Source organism: Camellia sinensis, chromosome 4, assembly GCF_055761805.1.
Source record: "Camellia sinensis isolate YWXY chromosome 4, ASM5576180v1, whole genome shotgun sequence".
In the NCBI taxonomy this organism is placed as follows: Eukaryota; Viridiplantae; Streptophyta; class Magnoliopsida; order Ericales; family Theaceae; genus Camellia; species Camellia sinensis.
In genome coordinates this window covers 93,906,403-93,925,812 of record NC_138964.1, presented here as the reverse complement: position 1 = coordinate 93,925,812, position 19,410 = coordinate 93,906,403, and positions in this window count along the sequence as shown.

Genomic DNA, 19,410 nt, shown 5'->3' with positions numbered 1-19,410 from the left:
GGAATTTTCTGTGTAATTTACAGAGAAATTTAATGAGAATTTACAAGGAATGTACTGATTAATTTACTGAGTAATTTTTTGGAATTTACTTAGAATTCAATGCGAATTTACTCAGTAATTTACTAGGAATTTAGTGTGCAATTTGCTTGGAATTTACTAAGTAAGTTGCTGAGTAATTTAATTAGAATTTATTGGGTAATTTGCTCAAAAATTGCAGAGAATTTACTTAGCAATTTTCTGCGAGTTTACTCAGTAATTTATAGAGAATTTACAGGGACTTCACTTAGAATTTAGTAAGTAATTTTCTGAGAATTTACTGAAAATTTAATGAGTAATTTACTAAGTAATGTACTGAGAATTTTCTGAGCAATGTACTGAGTAATTTACTGGGAATTTACTGAGTAATTTACTGAGAATTAACTTAGTAATTTATGGTGAATTTACTGAGTAATTTACTCCGTAATATACTAAGAATTTACTGAGTAATTTTTTGGAAATTTACTGAGTAATTTATTTAAAATTTACTCGGAATATACGAAGTAATTTACTGAGAATTTATAGGGATTTTTCTAAGTAATTTCTTGAGAATTTACTAAGTTTTTATTGAGTAATTTACTTAGAACATACTAGGAATTTATAGAGTAATTTATGAAGAATTTACTGGGAATTTACTGAATAATTTACTGAGTAATTTATTAAGAATTTATTTTAAATTTACTGAGTAAATTACTGAATATTTTCGCAGAATTTACTGAGTAATTTACTGAGTAATTTACTAGGAATTTACTGAGTAGTTTACTTAGAATTTCCTAAGTAATTTACTGAGAGTTCATTGAGTAATTTATTGAGAATTTACTCGAAATTTAAAAGTAATTTACCGAAAATTTAGTGAGTAATTTACTGGGAATATACTGAGTAATTTATTGGGAATTTACTGAGTAATTTATTGAGTAATTGACCGTGTAATGCACTGTGTAATTTACTAAGAATTTACTTAGTAATTTGCCGAGTAATTTACTGGGAATTTGCAATGTAATTTACTAAGAATTTACTGGATTTTAGAGAGTAATTTACTGAGAAGTTGCTGAGAATTTATTGAGAATTTACTGGCTTTTAACTGAGTGATTTACTGAGTAATTAACTACCGATTTACTGAGGAATTTACTAAAAATTTACTGAGTAATTTTTTGAGAATTTGCTGAGGATTTACTTGGAATTTTCTGAATAATTTACTAAGTGATTTGCTAAATAATTAATTGAGAATTCACTGGGAATTTACTAAGAATTCACTGGGAATTTACTGAGTAATTTACAGAGAATTTTCTTAGTAATTTACTGAGAATTTATTTAGTAATTTACTGATAATTATTTCGAATTTACTGGAAATTTTATGTGTGATTTACCGAGAATTTACTGCGTCTTTTCTTTGTAATTTACGTAGAATGTACTGACTAATTTGCTTAGTAATTTATAGGGAATTTTCTGTGTAATTTACAGAGAAATTTAATGAGAATTTACAAGGAATGTACTGATTAATTTACTGAGTAATTTTTTGGAATTTACTTAGAATTCAATGCGAATTTACTGAGTAATTTACTAGGAATTTAGTGAGCAATTTGCTTGGAATTTACTAAGTAAGTTGCTGAGTAATTTAATTAGAATTTATTGAGTAATTTGCTCATAAATTACAGAGAATTTACTTAGCAATTTTCTGAGAGTTTACTCAATAATTTATAAAGAATTTACAGGGACTTCACTTAGAATTTAGTAAGTAATTTTCTGAGAATTTACTAGAAATTTAATGAGTAATTTACTAAGTAATGTACTGAGAATTTTCTGAGCAATGTACTGAGTAATTTACTGAGAATTTAGTGAGTATTTTACTGAGAAGTTACTGAGTAATTTACTGAGAATTAACTTAGTAATTTACGGTGAATTTACTGAGTAATTTACAACGTAATATACTGAGAATTTACTGAGTAATTTATTTAAAATTTACTTGGAATTTACGAAGTAATTTACTAAGAATTTACAGGGATTTTTCTAAGTAATTTCTTGAGAATTTACTACGTTTTTACTGAGTAATTTACTTAGAACATACTGGGAATTTATAAAGTAATTTGCTGGGAATTTACTGAATAATTTACTGAGTAATTCATTAAGAATTTATTTGAAATTTACTGAGTATATTACTGAATATTTACTCGATATTTACTGAGCAATTTACTGAGAATTTTTGGTAATTTACTGAGTAATTTACTAGGAATTTACTGAGTAGTTTACTTAGAATTTCCTGAGTAATTTACTGAGAGTTTATTGAGTAATTTATTGAGAATTTACTCGGAATTTAAATGTAATTTACTGACAATTTTCTGGTAATTTACTGTGTAATTTACTGGGTATTTACTGAGTAGTTTGCTTAGAATTTCCTGAGTAATTTACTAAGAGTTTATTAAGTAATTTATTGAGAATTTACTAGAAATTTAAAAGTAATTTACTGAGTAATTGACCGTGTAATGCATTGAGTAATTTATAAGAATTTACTGAGTAATTTGCCGAGTAATTTACTGGGAATTTACAATGTAATTTACTAAGAATTTGCTGGGAATTTGCATGGTAATTTACTAAGAAGTTACTGGGTAATTTACTAAGAATTTATTGAGAATTTACTGGCTTTGAACTGAGTGATTTACTGAGTAATTTACTACCGATTTATTGAGGAATTTATTGAAAATTTACTGAGTAATTTTTTGCGAATTTGCTGAGGATTTACTGAATAATTTACTAAGTGATTTGCTGAGTAATTTATTTAGAATTTACTGAGCAATTTACTAAGAATTTACTGAGTAATTTACAGAGAATTTTCTGAGTAATTTATGGATAATTATTTGGAATTTACTGGAAATTTTCTGAGTAATTTACCGAGAATTTACTGGGAATTTACTGAGAATTTACTGCGTATTTTATTTGTAATTTACATAGAATGTATTAACTAATTTGCTTAGTAATTTATCGAGTTATTTATAGGGAATTTTCTGTGTAATTTACAGAGAAATTTAATGAGAATTTACAGGGAATGTACTGATTAATTTACTGAGAAATTTTTTGGAATTTACTTAGAATTCAATGCGAATATACTGAGTAATTTACTAGGAATTTACTGAGCAATTTGCTTGGAATTTACTGAGAATTTACTTAGAATTTACTGAGAATTTACTAGGAATTTACTGAGTAAGTTTCTAAGTAATTTAATTAGAATTTACTGACTAATTTGCTTAGAAATTACAGAGAATTTACTTGGCAATTTTCTGAGAATTTACTCAGTAATTTATAGGGAATTTATAGGGACTTCACATAGAATTTAGTAAGTAATTTTCATAGAATTTACTGGAAATTTAATGAGTAATTTACGAAGTAATGTACTGAGTAATTTACTAAGAATTTAATGAGTAATTTATTGATAATTTACTGAGAATTAACTTAGTAATTTACGGTGAATATACTGAGTAATTTACAACGTAATATATTGAGAATTTACTGAGTAATTTATTTAAAATTTACTCGAAATTTACGAAGTAATTTACTGAGAATTTACAGGGATATTTGTAAGTAATTTCTTGAGAATTTAGTAAGTTTTTACTGAGTAATTTACTTAGAAAATACTGGAAATTTGTAGAGTAATTTACAAAGAATTTACTGGGAATTTACTGAATAATTTACTGAGTAATTTACTGGGAACTTACTGAGTAGTTTACTTAGAATTTCCTTAGTAATTTACTGAGAGTTTATTGAGTAATTTATTGAGAATTTACTTGGAATTTAAAAGTAATTTACTAAGAATTTTCTGGTAATTTACTGAGTAATTTTCTAGGAATTTACTGAAAATATACTGAGTAATTTATTGGGAATTTACTGAGTAATTTACCGAGTAATTGACCGTGTAATGCACTGAGTAATTTACTAAGAATTTACTGAGTAATTTGTGTAGCAATTTACTGAGAATTTACAATGTAATTTACTAAGAATTTACTGAAAATTTGCATAGTAATTTACTGAGAATTTATTGAGAATTTACTGGCTTTTAACTGAGTGATTTACTGAGTAATTTACTACTGATTTTCTGAGGAATTTACTGAAAATTTACTAAGTAATTTTTTGAGAATTTGCTGAGGATTACTTGGAATTTACTAAATAATTTACTGAGTGATTTGCTGAGTAATTACTGAGTAGTTTACTTAGAATTTCCCAAGTAATTTACTGAAAGTTTATTGAGTAATTTATTGAGAATTTACTTGGAATTTAAGAGTAATTTACTGAGAATTTTCTGGTAATTTACTAGTAATTTACTAGGAATTTACTGAGTAGTTTACTTAGAATTTCCTGAGTAATTTATTGAGAGTTTATTGAGTAATTTATTGAGAATTTACTTGGAATTTAAATGTAATTTATTGAGAATATTCTGGTAATTTACTGAGTAATTTACTAAGAGTTTATTGAGTAATTTATTGAGAATTTACTCGAAATTTAAAAGTAATTTGCTGAAAATTTAGTAAGTAATGTACTGAAAATATACTGGGTAATTTATTGAGAATTTACTGAGTAATTTACCGAGTAATTGACCATGTAATGAACTGAGTAATTTACTAAGAATTTACTAAGTAATTTGCCGAGTAATTTACTGGGAATTTACAATGTAATTTATAAAGAATTTGCTGGGAATTTGCAGAGTAATTTACTGAGAAGTTACTGAGTAATTTGCTGAGAATTTATTGAGAATTTACTGGCTTTTAACTGAGTGATTTACTGAGTGATTTCCTACCGATTTACTGAGCAATTTACTGAAAATTTACTGAGTAATTTTTTGAGAATTTACTGAGGATTTACTTGGAATTTACTGAATAATTTACTAAGTGATTTGCTGAATAATTAATTGAGAATTTACTGAGCAATTTATTAAGAATTCACAGGGAATTTACTGAGTAATTTACAGAGAATTTTCTTAATAATTTAATGAGAATTTATTTAGTAATTTACTGAGTAATTTACTGGAAATTTTATGAGTAATTTACCGAGAATTTACTAGGAATTTACTGCGTATTTTCTTTGTAATTTATGTACAATGTACTGACTAATTTCCTTAGTAATATATCAAGTAATTTATAGGGAATTTACTGTGTAATTAAAGAGAAATTTAATTAGAATTTACAAGGAATTTACTGATTAATTTACTGAGTAATTTTTTAGAATTTACTTAGAATTCAATGCGAATTTACTCAGTAATTTACTAGGAATTTAGTGTGCAATTTGCTTGGAATTTACTAAGTAAGTTGCTGAGTTATTTAATTAGAATTTATTGAGTATTTTGCTCAGAAATTACGGAGAATTTACTTAGCAATTTTCTGAGAGTTTACTTAGTAATTTATAAAGAATTTATAGGGACTTCACTTAGAATTTAGTAAGTAATTTTCTGAGAATTTACTGGAAATTTAATGAGTAATTTACTAAGTAATGTATTGAGAATTTTCTGAGCAATGTACTGAGTAATTTACTGAGAATTTAATGAGTAATTTACTGAGAAGTTACTGAGTAATTTACTGAGAATTAACTTAGTAATTTACGGTGAATTTACTGAGTAATTTACTACGTAATATACTGAGAATTTACTGAGTAATTTTTTAGAAATTTACTGAGTAATTTATTTAAAATTTACTCGGAATATATGAAGTAATTTACTGAGAATTTACGGGGATTTTTCTAAGTAATTTCTTGAGAATTTACTAAGTTTTTACTGAGTAATTTACTTAGAACATACTGGAAATTTATAGAGTAATTTACAGAGAATTTACTGGGAATTTACTGAATAATTTACTGAGTAATTTATTAAGAATTTAATTTAAATTTACTGAGTAAATTACTGAATATTTACTCAGAATTTACTGAGTAATTTACTGAGAATTTTCTGGTAATTTACTGAGCAATTTACTAGGAATTTACCGAGTAGTTTACTTAGAATTTCCTAAGTAATTTATTGAGAGTTTATTGAGTAATTTATTGAGAATTTACTCGGAATTTATAAGTAATTTACCGAAAATTTAGTGAGTAATTTACTGAAAATATACTGAGTAATTTATTGGGAATTTACTGAGTAATTTACCGCGTAATTGAACGTGTAATGCACTGAGTAATTTACTAAGAATTTACTTAGTAATTTGCCGAGTAATTTACTGGGAATTTGCAATGTAATTTACTAAAAATTTACTGGGAATTTGCAGAGTAATTTACTGAGAAGTTGCTGAGAATTTATTGAGAATTTACTGGCTTTTAACTGAGTGATTTATTGAGTAATTAACTACCGATTTACTGAGGAATTTACTAAAAATTTACTGAGTAATTTTTTGAGAATTTGTTGAGGATTTACTTGGAATTTACTGAATAATTTACTAAGTGATTTGCGAATTAATTAATTGAGAATTCACTGGGAATTTACTAAGAATTCACTGGGAATTTACTGAGTAATTTACAGAGAATTTTCTTAGTAATTTACTGAGAATTTATTTAGTAATTTACTGAGTAATTTACTGATAATTATTTCGAATTTACTGGAAATTTTATGTGTAATTTACCGAGAATTTACTGCGTCTTTTCTTTGTAATTTACGTAGAATGTACTGACTAATTTGCTTAGTAATTTATTGGGAATTTTATGTGTAATTTACAGAGAAATTTAATGAGAATTTACAAGGAATGTACTGATTAATTTACTGAGTAATTTTTGGAATTTACTTAGAATTCAATGCGAATTTACTGAGTAATTTACTAGGAATTTAGTGAGCAATTTGCCTCGAATTTACTAAGTAAGTTGCTGAGTAATTTAATTAGAATTTATTGAGTAATTTGCTCATAAATTACAGTGAATTTACTTAGCAATTTTCTGAGAGTTTACTCAGTAATTTATAAAGAATTTACTGGGACTTCACTTAGAATTTAGTAAGTAATTTTCTGAGAATTTACTGGAAATTTAATGAGTAATTTACTAAGTAATGTACTGAGAATTTTTTGAGCAATGAACTGAGTAATTTACTAAGAATTTAATGAGTAATTTACTAAGAATTTACTGAGTAATTTACTGAGAATTAACTTAGTAATTTACGGTGAATTTACTGAGTAATTTACTACGTAATATACTGAGAATTTACTGAGTAATTTATTTAAAATTTACTCGGAATTTACGAAGTAATTTACTTAGAATTTACAGGAATTTTTCTAAGTAATTTCTTGAGAATTTACTAAGTTTTTACTGAGTAATTTGCTTAGAACATACTGGGAATTTATAGAGTAAGAATTTATTGGGAATTTACTGAATAATTTACTGAATAATTTATTAAGAATTTATTTGAAATTTACTGAGTAAATTACTGAATATTTACTCGAATTTTACTGAGTAATTTATTGAGAATTTTCTGGTAATTTACTGAGTAATTTACTAGGAATTTACTGAGTAGTTTACTTAGAATTTCCTGAGTAATTTACTGAGAGTTTATTGAGCAATTCATTGATAATTTACTCGAAATTTAAAAGTAATTTACCGAAAATTTGGTGAGTAATTTACTGAAAATATGCTGAGTGATTTATTGGGAATTTACTGAGTAATTTACCTAGTAATTGACCGTGTAATGCGCTGAGTAATTACTAAGAATTTACTTAGTAATTTGCCGAGTAATTTACTGGGAATTTGCAATGTAATTTACTAAGAATTTACTGGGAATTTGCAAAGTAATTTACTGAGAAGTTGCTGAGAATTTATTGAGAATTTACTGGCTTTTAACTGAGTGATTTACTGAGGAATTTACTGAAAATTTACTGAGTAATTTTTTGAGAATTTGCTGAGGATTTACTTGGAATTTGCTGAATAATTTACTGAGTGATTTGCTGAGTAATTACTGAGCAGTTTACTTAGAATTTCCTGAGTAATTTCCTATGAGTTTATTGAGTAATTTACTAGGAATTTACTGAATAGTTTAGTTGAAATTTCCAAAGTAATTTACTGAGAGTTTATTGAGTAATTTATTGAGAATTTACTTGGAATTTAAAAGTAATTTACTGAGAATTTTCTGGTAATTTACTGAGTAATTTACAAGGAATTTCCTGGATAGTTTACTTAGAATTTCCTGAGTAATTTACTGAAGTTTATTGAGTAATTTATTGAGAATTTACTCGGAATTTAAAAGTAGTTTGCTGAAAATTTAGTGAGTAATTTACTGAAAATATACTGAGTAATTTATTGGGAATTTACTGAGTAATTTACAGAGTAATTGACCATGTAATGCACTGAGTAATTTACTAAGAATTTACTGAGTAATTTGCCGAGTAATTTACTGGGAATTTACAATGTAATTTACTAAGAATTTACTGGGAATTTGCAGAGTAATTTACTGAGAGGTTACTGAGTAATTTACTGAGAATTTGTTGAGAATTTACTGGCTTTTAACTGAGTCATTTACTGAGTAATTTACTACCGATTTACTGAGGAATTTACTGAAAATTTACTGCGTAATTTTTTGAGAATTTGCTGAGGATTTACTTGAAATTTACTGAATAATTTACTAAGTGATTTGCTGAGTAATTTATTGAGAATTTACTATGCAATTTACTAAGAATTCACTGGGAATTTACTGAGTAATTTACAGAGAATTTTCTTAATAATTTACTGAGTAATTTACGGATAATTATTTGGAATTTACTAGAAATTTTATGAGTAATTTAACGAGAATTTCCTGGAAATTTACTGAGAATTTACTGCGTATTTTCTTTGTAATTTACATAGAATGTACTGACTAATTTGCTTAGTAATTTATCGAGTAATTTATAAGGAATTTACTGTGTAATTTACAGAGAAATTTAATGAGAATTTATAGGGAATGTACTGATTAATTTATTGAGTAATTTTTTCGAATTTACTTTGAATTCAATGTAATTTACTGAGTAATTTACAAGGAATTTAGTGAGCAATTTGCTTGGAATTTACTAGGAATTTACTAAGTAAGTTGCTAAGTAATTTAATTAGAATTTACTGAGTAATTTGCTCTGAAATTACAGAGAATTTACTTGGCAATTTTTTGAGAAATTACTCAGTAATTTATAGAGAATTTATAGGGACTTCACTTAGAATTTAGTAAGCAATTTTCTAAGAATTTCCTGGAAATTTAATGAGTAATTTACTAAGTAATGTACTAAGAATTTTCTGAGCAATGTACTGAGTAATTTACTAAGAATTTAATTTGTAATTTACTTATAATTTACTGGGAATTTACTGAGTATTTTACTGAGAATTAACTTAGTAATTTACGGTGAATTTACTGAGTAATTTACTACGTAATATACTGAGTAATTTATTTAAAATTTACTCGGAATTTACAAAGTAATTTACTGAGAATTTACAGGGATTTTTCTAAGTAATTTATTGAGAATTTACTAAGTAATTTACTTACAACATACTAGGAATTTATAGAGTAATTTACAGAGAATTTATTGGGAATTTACTGAAAAATTTACTGAGTAATTTATTAAGAATTTACTGAGTAAATTACTGAGTAAATTACTGAGAATTTACACAGAATTTACTGAGTAATTTACTGAGAATTTTCTGGTAATTTACTGAGTAATTTACTGGGAATTTACTAGATAGTTTACTTAGAATTTCCTGAGTAATTTACTGAGAGTTTATTGAGTAATTTATTAAGAATTTACTCGGAATTTAAAAGTAATTTACTGAAAATTTAGTGACTAATTTACTGAAAATATACTGGGTAATTTATTGGGAATTTACTGAGTAATTTACCGAGTAATTGACTGTGTAATGCACTAAGTAATTTACTAAGAATTTACTGAGTAATTTGCCGAGTAATTTTCTGGGAATTTACAATATAATTTACTAAGAATTTACTGACTAATTTACAAAGAATTTTCTCAGTAATTTACTGAGAATTTCTTTAGTAATTTACTGGAAATTTACTGAATAATTTACCGAGAATTTACTGGGAATTTGCTGAGTAATTTACTGCGACTTTTCTCTGTAATTTACTTAGAATTTACTGACTAATTTACTTAGTAATTTATCGAGTAATTTACAGGGAATTTACTGTGTAATTTACGGAGAAATTTATTGAGAATTTACAGGGAATTTACTGATTAATTTACAGAGTAATTTTTTGGAATTTACTTAGAATTTAATGCTAATTTTTTGAGCAATTTACTTGGAATTTAGTGAGCAATTTACTGGGATTTTACTGAGTAAGTTGCTGAGTAATTTAATTAGAATTTACTGAGTAATTTGCTTAGAAATTACAGAGAATTTACATAGCAATTTTCTTAGAATTTACTCAGTAATTTATAGAGAATTTACAGGGACTTCACTTAGAATTTTGTAAGTAGTTTTATGAGATTTTACTGGAAATTTAATGAGTACTAAGTAATGTACTGAGAATTTTCTGAGTAATGTACTGAGTAATTTACTGAGAATTTAATGAGTAATTTACTGAAAATTTACTAAGTAATTTACTAAGAATTAACTTAGTAATTTACGGTGAATTTACTGAGTAATTTACTACGTAATATACTGGTAATTTTGCTGAGTAATTTTTTGGGAATTTTCTGAGTAATTTATTTAAAATTTACTCGAAATTTACGAAGTAATTTACTGAGAATTTACAGGGATTTTTCTACGTAATTTATTGAGAATTTACTAAGTTTTTACTGAGTAATTTACTTAGAACATACTGAGAATTTATGGAATAATTTACTGAATAATTTACTGAGTAATTTATAAAGAATTTACTTGAAATTTATTGAGTAAATTGCTGAGAATTTACTCGAAATTTACTGAGTAATTTACTGAGAAATTTTCTGGTAATTTACAGAGTAATTTACTGGGAATTTACTGAGTAGTTTACTTAGAATATCCTGAGTAATTTATTGAGAGTTTATTGAGAATTTACTTGGAATTTAAAAGTAATTTACTGAAAAATTTGTGGGTAATATACTGAATATATACTGAGTAATTTATTGGGAATTTACTGAGTAATTTATAGAGTAATTGACTGTGTAATGCACTGAGTAATTTATTTAAAATTTACTGAGTAATTTGCCGAGTAATTTACTGGGAATTTTCAATGTAATTTACTAAGAATTTATTGGGAATTTGGAGAGTAATTTACTGAGAAGTTACTGAGTAATTTATTGAGAATTTACTGGCTTTTAACTGAGTGATTTATTGAGTAATTTACTGCCGATTTACTGAGGAATTTACTGAAAATTTACTGAGTAATTTTCTGAGAATTTGTTAAGGATTTACTTGGAATTTACTGAATAATTTGCTAAGTGATTTGCTGAGTAATTAATTGAGAATTTACTGAGCAATTTACTAAGAATTCACTGGGAATTTACTAAGTAATTTAAAGAGAATTTTCTCAGTAATTTACTGAGAATTTATTTCATAATTTGCCGAGTAATTTACTTAGAATTTACTGAGTAATTTGCTCAGAAATTACAGAGAATTTACTTAGCAATTTTCTGAGAATTTTCTCAGCAATTTATAGAGAATTTACAGGGACTTCACTTAGAATTTAGTAAGTAATTTCTGAGAATTTACTGAAAATTTAATGAGTAATTTACTAAGTAATGTACTAAGAATTTTCTGAGCAATGTACTGAGTAATTTACTGAAAATTTTATGAGTAATTTACTGAGAATTAACTTTGTAATTTACGGTGAATTTACTGAGTAATTTACCACGTAATATACTGAGAATTTACTGAGTAATTCTTTGGGAATTTACTGAGTAATTTATTTAAAATTTACTCAGAATTTACGAAGTAATTTACTGAGAATTTACAGGGATTTTTCTAAGTAATTTATTGAGAATTTACTAAGTTTTTACTGAGTAATTTACCTAGAACATACTGGGAATTTATAGTGTAATTTACAGAGAATTTACTGGGAATTTACTGAATAATTTATTAAGAATTTACTTGACATTTACTGAGTAAATTACTGAGAATTTACTCTGAATTTACGGAGTAATTTACTGAGTAATTTACTGGAAATTTACTGAGTAGTTTACTGAGAGTGTATTGAGTAATTTATTGAGAATTTACTCGGAATTTAGAAGTAACTTACGGAAAATGTAGTGGGTAATTTGCTGAAAATATACTGGGTAATTTATTGGGAATTTACTGAGTACTTTACCGAGTAATTGACCATGTAATGCACTGAGTAATTTGCCGAATGATTTACTGGGAATTTATAATATAATTTACTAAGAATTTATTGAGAATTTGCAGAGTAATTTACTGAGAATTTGTTGAGGATTTACTTGGAATTTACTGAATAATTTACTGAGTGATTTGCAGAGTAATTAATGGAGAATTTACTGAGCAATTTACCAAGAATTCACTGAGAATTTACAGAGAATTTTCTCAGTAATTTACTGAGAATTTATTTAGTAATTTACTGATAATTATTTGGAATTTACTGGAAATTTACTGAGTAATTTACCGAGAATTTACCGGTAATTTACTGACAATTTACTGCGAATTTTCTTTGTAATTTACTGACTAATTTACTTAGTAATTTATCGAGTAATTTACAGGGAATTTACTGTGTAATTTACAGAGAAATTTAATGAGAATTTACAGGGAATGTACTGATTAATTTATTGTGTAATTTTTTAGAATTTACTTAGAATTTAATGTGAATTTACTGAGTAATTTACTGGGAATTTAGGGAGCAATTTACTTGGATTTATTGAGTAAGTTGCCGAGTAATTTAATTAGAATTTACTGAGTAATTTGCTCAGAAATTACAGAGAATTTACTAAGCAATTTTTTGAGAATTTACTCAGTAATTTATAGAGAATTTACAGGGACTTCACTTAGAATTTAGTAAGTAATTTTCTGAGAATTTACTGAAAATTTAATTAGTAATTTACTAAGTAATGTATTGAGCAATGTACTGAGTAATTTACTGAGAATTTAATGAGTAATTTACTGATAATTTACTAGGAATTTACTGAGTAATTTATTTAAAATTTACTCAAAATTTACGAAGTAATTTACTGAGAATTTACAAGGTTTTTTCTAAGTAATTTATTGAGAATTTACTAACTTTTTACTGAGTAATTTACTTAGAACATATTGGGAATTTATAGAGTAATTTACAGAGAATTTACTGGGAATTTACTGAATAATTTACTGAGTAATTTATTAAGAATTTACTTGAAATTTACTGAGTAATTTATTGGGTAGTTTACTTAGAATTTCCTAAGTAATTTACTGAGAGTTTATTGAGTAATTTATTGAGAATTTACTCAGAATTTAAAAGTAATTTACTGAAAATTTAGTGACTAATTTATTGAAAATATACTGAGTAATTTATTGGGAATTTACTGAGTAATTTACCGAGTAATTGACTGTGTAATGCACAAAGTAATTTACTAAGAATTTACTGAGCAATTTAACGAGTAATTTACTGAGAATTTACAATGTAATTTACTAAGAATTTACCGGGAATTTGCAGAGTAATTTACTGAGAAGTTACTGAGTAATTTACTGAAAATTTACTGGCTTTTAACTGAGTGATTTACTGAGTAATTTACTACCGATTTACTGAGGAATTTGCTGAGTAATTTTCTGAGGATTTACTTGGAATTTACGGAATAATTTTCTGAGTGATTTTCTGAGTAATTAATTGAGAATTTACTGAGCAATTTACTAAGAATTCACTGGGAATTTACTGAGTAATTTACAGAGAATTTTCTCAGTAATTTACTGAGAATTTACTGGTAATTTACTGACAATTTACTGCGAATTTTCTTTGTAATTTAGTAATTTATCGAGTAATTTACTGTGTAATTTACAGAGAAATTTAATGAGAATTTACAGGGAATGTATTGATTTGACGTGTATAAGCCCATAAAGGCCACGAATCACCTATGGACAATCCAAGCCCATCACTTGGAGCCCAGTGCATAACCCAGCTGGTGAGGTCCAGGACAGTTGGAGTCCAACATGGCATAAAGAGCTAATGACATTCAGACACACGGCAAGAGAAGGACGAGCCACATCAGCAGACAAAGATCTGCAAAGTTATTGCCACTGCACATCACCATTAATGCAGCCCATCACAGCATTTATTACGACAATACCTCTCCGTCAGAATAGGACCCCCTTACCCTGAACAAGGTAAGCTATAGCATAGGCTTTCGGCGAGGAGAGCAGGTCGGAAGGGATAGCGAAATGATTACCAAAGGATATAAGCGAACGTTGAAGACAAGAAAAAGGTTAAGCTTTCTATCTCTAATCTCTCCCTCTATACTCTACTTCTCTTCCTAACTTGCTCATCGGAGGGTTCACTGGGGGACTACCTCGTTCCCCGTTGAACTTGTTTGCAGGTTATCCAGTGGGCTCGATCATTTGGGCTTGGGCTTGAGGAGCTTGGACCAGTTCGCTCCATTCACTGGTATAAACTGTATCATCAGTTGGCACCGTCTGTGGGAAAGCTTTGCTCCTCGCGCCAGTTGTGTTCACTGTCGCTGGAGACCCCGTTCCAACAACCTTTTTCTCCTACCCGTCAAAGTGTATGGTCACGACTAGATCCATGGCTTCTCACAATAATGCTGCCGACCATCAGGCCGACCCCCCTAATCCAAACAACCCACCACAGTATTTTATCGAGCTTACCAACAGCATTAACCGCATGGCCGAGCAAAACCAGGCCTTGATAAATGCTTTACTCCAAAGAAACCTTCTGATGCCTCCTTCACCACCTCCAGATATTCCGCCCAACCAAGAAAGAGCCCCGAGCCATACTGTTCCACAACTCCATCTACCCAACTTGGAAGGTTTGCAACCTTCTCACCCACATATAAATCCTCCTCCACCACCACCACCACCCCCACACCCGTCGGTCGTAGCACCAGCCCCTGAAGGGGAGGCCAGCAGCGTCCAACCTCCATTGACTGACCATGGTGACCACGTTCCCCTCTGGGACGCTGAGCTCTGAGCAATGAAGCTCCAACTCCAAGGGGTCATGTAGAACATTCAGCATAAACCCTCTACCACCGAAAATTCACCATTTGTTGCCTCCATCCGGGACAAACCTTTGCCCGCCAAGTTCAAAATGCCCACCATTGACTCCTTTGACGGTACGACGGACCCAGTCGACCATTTGGAGACCTACCGTACCCTTATGATTCTCTATGCCTTCCTTAACGAGATCATGTGTTGGGCTTTCCCCGTGACACTGAAGGGGTCAGCTCGACTGTGGTTCAATCAGTTACCAGCGAAATCTGTCTCCACTTTCCAGTATCTCAGCGACTCCTTCCTCAGCCATTCCATTGGAGCCCAGCGCCAACGCCGCCCTGCAACCCAACTCCTCAACATCCGTCAGACCAAAGGGGATTCGCTGCGCAGCTTCGTTACCCGCTTTAACACCGAAGCCCTACAAGTAGCGGAGAATGACGACAAGGTCATCCTCACAGCTTTCATGGCCGGGCTACGATCGTCCGATTTCCTCTTCTTCCTCTCCAAAAACCCCCCGACCTCCATGGCAGCCCTACTACCCAAAGCCTAGAAATACATGAATGCCGAAGATTCACTAGCCACTCGGCAGGATCCAATATCTAAAAACTCGACCCCTAGAGAAAAGAGAAAGGACTCGGAACCCAGAAACACCCAGTATAACAGCCAAACACCCCACTATACCGACCGACCTCCTCGCGCTGACCGGTCAGCACCAGCCTGACCGCCCGGTCGATTCGAGCGGTACACGCCCCTTAATTCTCCCATGGAACAAGTCCTCCACCAGATCCAACGGAATTACCCCCTCAAATGGCCCCTACCCTCACGAACCCCTTCCAACCGGAAAGACCAGTCCAAATATTGTCGTTTCCACCAGGACCATGGCCACAACACTGATGACTGCATCAACCTCAAGGATCAGGTCGAGACCCTCATTCGTCAAGGGCGTCTCAGCCAGTTCATGGACACCCCCCCACAATAGAGGCAAAGAACCGAGCCCCTCAGAAACAACCGCCGGCATACCCTACCCCGGCAGCCAGCCCAACCTAACCAAGGCCATGACTGCCCCCCACAACAGCCTCGGCCCCCAGGTAATCCCCCTCCGCCAGTTGGTGAAATCCGAGTCATTTCTGGTGGCCTTGCTTGTGGCGGACCATCCCGCTCCGCTCAGAGGGCAGAGCTCAGGAAGATAAGGCAAGGCTCGGACAGAGCAGTGGCCACAGTAGACCGACCCTCCAAACAGCCCAAGCAGTGGACAGAGCCCATCACCTTCACGGACGCCGACTGTACTGGCATCCGTTATCCTCATGATGACCCTCTCGTCATTTCTGCCCTTCTCTCCAACTATAAGGTCAGACGGGTTCTCATTGACAATGGCAGTTCTTCAGACATCATATTCCTCAGCTGCTTCCGCCAGCTCAAAATTGGAGAGGAAAGTCTGTCTCCCCTCCAAACCCCTTTGGTCGGTTTCATTGGTGACCGGGTGACCTCCATCGGCTCCATCGATCTCCCCATCACCATCGGCGAATACCCACGGCAGACTACCAAGTTGCTCACTTTCCTTGTGGTCGACTGTCCCTCTACCTACAACATCATCCTTGGTCGCACCGCCCTCAACGCTTTCCAAGCTATCACTTCAACCTACCACCTCGCCATAAAGTTTCCCACCGACCAGGGCGTCGGGACAGTACGGGGAGAGCAGACCATAGCCAGGGAATGTTATGTCGCCTCACTCAAGGAAGTCAAGCTGAAGGAGGCCATGATCATTGAAGGACGTGACGCCCGAGATGAGGACGAGCTGGTCAGAGGCGAACCGGTGGAGGTGCTCGTTGAGATTCCCATCGATCCCACCAACCAAATGAAAATTGCTAAGATCGACAGCCAACTATCCCCCCAAGCTAAGGCCGACCTTACTGCCCTTCTGACCCAGCACAATGATGTATTTGCCTGGACTTATTTAGATATGCCAGGCATTGACCCTTCTTTCATAACTCATCGCCTCAGTATTGAACCTCATTTCCGACCTTACCGCCAGAAGTAGCGCATCTTTCATCCGGAGCGCAATACTCTTATAGCTGCAGAGGTCGACAAGCTCCTTGAGGCCCAATTCATCAAAAATGTCGACTACCCTAAATGGTTGTCAAACGTGGTCCTCGTCCGCAAGAACAATGGCAAATGGCGACTCTGTGGGTATGTTTGGTTTGTGTTTGAGAGATGTGTTTTAGAGATAAAAAGTACAAAAAGTTGTTTGGCTTGGTTTTTTTCAAAAGATGTTTTGGAAAATTATTTTGAGAGAGAGTTTTGGAAAAAGTGATTGATTTGATGTGTGTGAGAGAGAGATTTGTTTGGAAAACTTGTTTGGTTTACAAGTTTTGATAAATTTTTTTGGGAAAATTTGTTTGGTTTGATTACTTTTAAAAACTTATTTGTAGAGAAAATTTTTCAGAAAATTTTTCAGAAACACAAACCAAACGAACCCTGTGTCGATTACTCTGACCTGAACCGAGCTTGCCCCAAAGACAGCTATCCTCTTCCCCGCATAGATCTGCTGGTCAACGCCATGGCCGGTCATCAAATGCTCAGCTTCATGGATGCTTTCTCTGGCTACAACCAAATCCTGATGCACCTGTCCGATCGGGAACATACATCCTTCATCAACGACCGAGGTACCTACCATTACCGAGTAATGCCATTCGGATTGAAGAACACTGGGGCCACCTACCAACGGTTGGTCAATACCGTCTTCCATTACCAAATAGGTCGGAATATGGAAGTATATGTTGACGACATGCTAGTAAAGAGCAAACTCTCCACTGATCATCTGACCGACCTGCGGGAGACCTTCGCCACCCTACGCAAGTACCAAATGAAGCTCAACCCAGAGAAGTGCGCCTTCGGCGTAGGATCTGGGAAGTTTATGGGTTTTATGGTCAGTTAGCGAGGCATTGAAGCTAACCCTAAAAAGATCAAGGCCTTGGTCGAGATGCAGTCACCCAGAACGGTTAAGAAGGTCCAAAGACTCATTGGCCGAGTTGCAGCCCTCAATCGTTTCATTTCCCGCGCAACAGATAAGTGCCTACCATTCTTCAAAGTTCTTCGGCAAACTTTTGAATGGACATCTGAATCCGAAGAGGCTTTTCAACAGTTGAAACAGTGCATGGCCAACCCTCCCCTCCTTTCACAGGCAATCATGGGTGAGCCCCTCTTCCTCTACTTAGCCGTATCAAACACCGCTGTCAGTGCAACACTCATCAGGGAAGACGGCTCTGTCCAACAACCGGTCTACTACATCAGTCGGGCCCTCAGGGGAGCGGAACAGAACTACCCACTGTTAGAAAAATTGTCCTTGGCCTTGGTCACCGCCTCCAGACGACTTCGTCCTTACTTCCAAGCCCATTCCATAGTGGTCTTCACCGACCAACCCTTGAAGAAGGTCATGCAGCAACTAGAACTTTCCGGCAGACTCATGCAGTGGTCAGTGGAACTCAGCCAGTTTGACATCTCTTACCGACCCTGAACAGCAATTAAGGGGCAGGCTATAGCGGACTTCATCCTAGAATTCACTAATCCTACCCCAACCACTGCCTCTCCACCCCCACCAGCACCCACCGAGCCAGAAGACCCTCACTCTTGGACTTTCAATGTTGACGGATCATCCCGCAGGTAAGGTAGTGGGGCGGGCCTCATCCTCACCGCCCCTAAGGGTGGTTATTTCAAATGTGCACTCCGTTTCTTGTTTGAGGCCAGTAACAATGAGGCCGAATATGAGGCACTGATAGCAGGCCTTCGCCTAGCCAGGGACATTGGTGTCAGCCACATCCGAGTGCTCAGCGACTCCCAGCTCATCGTTGGATAGATCACGGGAGAATTCGATGCCAAGGAGGACACAATGCGGGCTTACAGGGATCTTGCACTTCCCCTTGTTCGCCTCTTCAATACCTTCCACATCAAGCACATTCCTCGGGTGGAAGAACTCTAAGGCAGATGAGATGGCCCAGTTGGCTTCCGCAGACCAGTCCGACCTCAACAGTGGTGTCCGCCTCGAATACCTATCCCACCCCTCCATTTCCCCCGACCAGCATGAAATACAATTCCTCCAAAATGAGCCCATCCCTTGGGCGTCAGACATCTTTCTATTTCTGACAACGGGGGAACTTCCAGACGACCAACAGCAAGCCGCCAAAGTCAGGGCCCGGTCGTCCAATTACATCCTCGTCAGCGGCATTTTGTACAAACGTGGTTTCTCACGCCCTTATCTGCGGTGCCTCAATCCAACTCAAGCAACTTATGTGATGCAAGAAATTCATGAGGGTATCTGCGGCAATCACTTGGGCGGCA